Raw genomic sequence first — 4493 nt, 5'->3', positions numbered from 1 at the left:
GAGAGAGAGAGAGAGAGAGAGAGAGAGAGAGAGAGAGAGAGAGAGAGAGAGAGACAAAGGGACGGATGATTAAGTGGTTTGCACGCTTTTCAAATACAGTCCATGACGACAAAAGCTCAAACTTACTTCTCAGTTCCAGCATTAATGGTTTCTGTTGAAGGGAGGACAAGAGACAACTCATTCAATGACAAAAATACACATCTTCTCGTTTCAAATATCAAACTATACTCCACCTCAGAGTTGACAATATAGATGCCCTGTTATGGTACATGTGTGAGTACATGGTGCAGCCTACTTTTACACGTACCCGAGTGGTCGTGCATCTTCTTGCATTTGAATTTGAGGAGAATGGCGGCGGCAGCTCCAACCAGGACGACGGGCAACACAGTCCACCACAGCCTTTTGTCTGAGGGGGGACATTTTGACAGACGATCATCTCCGTGAATCTACTCTGACTGGCCTCTGAAAGATTAACGTCCAACCAAATGACGGCAGACTGTTGATGTAGCAGCTACAGCACCTCAAAGGGAACCTTAAATGGCCATTGCACAAACAAGTCAAATGACTTTGAAAACCTCCACATTGTAGTGCCAAAACCATCCTTATATGAAATGTTGTCAATAGCGTGCTTTGTTAGCCTAGTCTGTCTTTAAATCACCAAGAAGTGTTCGTGGGGCACGACTCACGAGTTAAGCAGAGTAACATTTACCTGATTTGAAGGGTGCTTTATCATTGCCAGTTTGAGAACCTTTCAAAACAAAGTGTTTTATGATTAGAAATGGTTATGATTTCATTTAATCATGACTTCATATGCGGACTAACCAAATTAATTATGTTAGTGCAGTATGACTCACCTGGATCTTTCTCTATATCCTCTTTCGGATGTCGTGACGTCCCTGGAGGTGCATTGGTTTGGTGTGTTGCTACGATATTGAAGTTAATGAATTACTTACTAGAATAAAGCCATGAAAACATCTACCGAGTTTGTAAATCTGACGTTTTTAGATCTTTACTGTCCAGCAACCATCCACACAGATATTTAAACCATATTTAAACTTTAAATGTACATTTTCATGGGAGTGTGAAGCTGTTTGACTGAAAGTATCCACCTCACAGACAGTGTATTAGCTAAAGAGAATATGTATGTCATATTATGTTGGCATTACATTTTCATTTATGAATGTAAATAAAGAAATATAAAGAATATAAGAAGAAGAAAGAAAAGTGCTTGTTCTATAAAGCATGTAGAAATATACAGTACCTGGGTCAGGAGTAGTTGTACCTGCAGAAAATAAAGATATTTGGAGTAAAAGTTGGAGTACTATTTACATTTAATTTCTCAAAAACAACTTTTTGAATGACTCGACATGTTTTTGAGACAAACATACGTTGGCCTGGGTTCATTTTATTAGTGCTGTCATCGCTTGGTAACAAAATTCAAATTGGTTTAAATGTGGCTTTAAATACAGGTGACACTTTATAAAGATTACATCCAGCATGGTCACGCCTTGCTCAAACTCCAGAAAAATAGATCATGCATTAAGTTTTACAAACTGTAATCATCTGCATGATGAAAATAAACTGATGATGCACTACTTGTACCAAATCTCTTCTTACCTCCAGTCTCAGTTGTCCCAACCTCAGAGTGGTTTCCTGGGTTCGGAGATCTCGGTTGCAAACTGCCACTTATCGAAGCTAAGACAAAAGGAAAATAAATCACATGTAAATACAACAAATCTCATTTTTTTTTGTAATTTTGGACAGTATTATATGACTTATAATATGTATTATTCAATCTCTTCTCTGGGTATAAGTCACAATTCTTATATGCAACAGATATTGGACGTGGACGTGGACCCAGTGGTGCAACAAAGCACCACCATCAGGCCAACCTAAAGTTGAGTTCAATTAATTGTTCGGCCCCTTTTTATTGTCATTGAGTCTCTTTGCAGCTGTTTTGCATCTTTTTGTAGTCATTTTATGTTTCTTTGTAGTCATTTTCAGTCTCTTCCTGGTTGTTAGTATCTTTTTGAGTGACATTGTGTAGGAACATTTAAGGAACATGGCCAAACAGGTCTACAAGGAGCATCGTATCTATCTATCGCCAGTCTCACTGTTCTCAGGAGTTTTGCTGGTGGTAACACGAGGAGTAGTGGGAGATGTATGGAGTAGTGTTGCTGGCGCTGCCTTTGCGGTTGCTGTTGGCGCTGCTGCTGTTGGCGCTGCTGCTGTTGACGCTGCTGCTGTTGACGCTGCTGCTGTTGGCGCTGCTGCTGTTGGCGCTGCTGCTGTTGACGCTGCTGCTGTTGACGCTGCTGCTGTTGACGCTGCTGCTGTTGACGCTGCATTTGGGGTTGCTTTTGGTGCTGCTGTTGATGTCACTGCAGTTGGGGCTTTTGCTGTTGCTGTAGAAATACAATACAAAAACACAAGAAATTGACATATAAATGGTTTCTTAAGATCTGTAGCCAAGCCAGCTGTCCCCCTTGTTTCCAGTCGTTGTGCTAAGCTAAGTGGCTGCTGACTGTAGCCTTACACTTGCATATGAGAGTGGTATTGATCTTCTCATCTTGCTCTCCACCAGAGAGCAAATAAATGTATTTCCCAAATGTAACTATTGCATTAATGCTATACTTTGGTATCGCTTTTTCTGGTGTTGACGGTTTTTCTTGCTTTATGTCATCAATCACTAAGCCATCTGATGAAACTGTAAAGCAGAAACACAACCACAATCACTATCCAGAAGTTATTGTCCAGTAATCAGTAAACCACCATGCTGGCTCTTCTGCTTTATACCATCACTGTCTGAGGTCAGAGCGCAATATTATAATGTGCCGTCAAGGAATGCAGAATGCCTCCATTACAAAAACACCAGACGCAGTTTGTCTTTGTAAAACATTTTCTCAGACAGATTCTCTATTTTAGGTTCTCACATGCATATTTGCATCGTTCCTGTTTGGCACGGCTTTAAAGCCCAGCATCCGAGACAAAGGAGTGCCCCCGGCTCAAAGTGTCAGACTTAGGGATGAGAAGTCAAGATAGTGGTGGAGGTCGCGGCGTGTTGAGGTGGATATCCTCTGCTTGAAGCGCTTCAGCAGTATGAAGCTGCATCCTGTCACAGACACACTATTGTTGCCCCCTGACCTTAGCAGCCCAAGCGTCCTGTCTTCATCGCCTTCAGTTAGGATTTCATTCAACATATTTCTCAGCAGACCGGTCGCTGAAGCACCGGCGGCATGCTGCTCTGTCTGGGTTCACGAGTCTCATCGGAAAAAGCCGCTCTTCTTGCCAAAGCTGTTTTTTCTCAGACTTTGTGCGCAAGTCCGAGTCAAGTCTCAAGTATTTTGGAGCGGGTCGAAAGTCAAGTCGAAAGTCCTTAAACCTCGCTGTTATTCCAGTGTTTTGTCTAAGTTAATTTGAAGTCCTTTGAGTCATCCAAATCAAGGCTGGTTTCACGTAGCGAAGCCTCAAGTCAGGTCTCAAGTACTTTAATACACTTTGAGACAAATCCACATCAAACCGCAAGTAGGCCTATTTTGGATGGTGCGTTAAATAAAGTCTCAATTTTCAAGTCTGGAGTCCTAAGTCATTGCAGACAATTTAAGACCAAGTCCTTAATATGTCAGATCAAGTCACAATTCCTTTAAGTCATTCGACACCAAGTCCAAGTCAGGTCTCCGGTACTTTGGTGCAGATCTTGAGTGAATTCACAAGTACCACAAATCATTCGAGACAAGTCTTCAAGCCAAAGTCACAGTCACAAGTCAAAAAGCAAATCTCAAGTCAGTAACAGGTCCTATGAGTCATTTGAGAGAAGTTCAAGTCAACTCAAGTCTATCAAGTACATGTGTTAATTAAAGTCTTACGTTCTTTAAGTAAAGCCTCAAGTCATGTCTGCTGTCCTTTGGGGCAAGTCAACGTTAAGTCGTATGTTTTTATCAGCAAGTCAATTTCAAGTCAGCGTTGAAAGGTCAGAAGTCGTTGTTCATTTTCTTTACGTGCCGTGGAAAGAAAAGCTCACAAGGCCGAGGGTGTTTCCTCCAGATGTTTACTCTTAAACGCTGGAAGTAGATTGGTGGCCAGTTGGGACATTTTGGTCTCAGGACAAAGATCTGTGTCATCTGTGAGAGATGGGGGCAGTGTGGTTCACACTGGCTATCTGCTGTGAGATCACCTATCTGCACAGCGCAGAACAGATACAAGTCCTTTGGGCTCCACACGAGGAAAACAAACAAATCGAGAGCCACCCCCTTTTTTCTTTTTTTTTTTGTCTTTCCTTCAACCAAGAGCCACTCATTTAGCACTTTGTTTTTCATTCCTGAGGTTTTGATTTGTGCTTGGTGTTTTAAGCTCATATCAAAACATATTCTACCTTCACTTTGACTAAATATGCCAAAAAACAAACTACTTTTTTGTTTCTTGTTATTACCAAGGACAACCAAAAAGCACACACACACACACACACACACACACACACACACACACACACACAC

The sequence above is a fragment of the Anarrhichthys ocellatus genome, unplaced genomic scaffold, assembly GCF_004355925.1.
Source record: "Anarrhichthys ocellatus isolate YVR2014 unplaced genomic scaffold, GSC_Weel_1.0 scaffold11, whole genome shotgun sequence".
NCBI lineage: Eukaryota > Metazoa > Chordata > Actinopteri > Perciformes > Anarhichadidae > Anarrhichthys > Anarrhichthys ocellatus.
The sequence above is the reverse complement of the archived record's forward strand: the minus strand, read 5'-3'. Positions refer to the sequence as shown.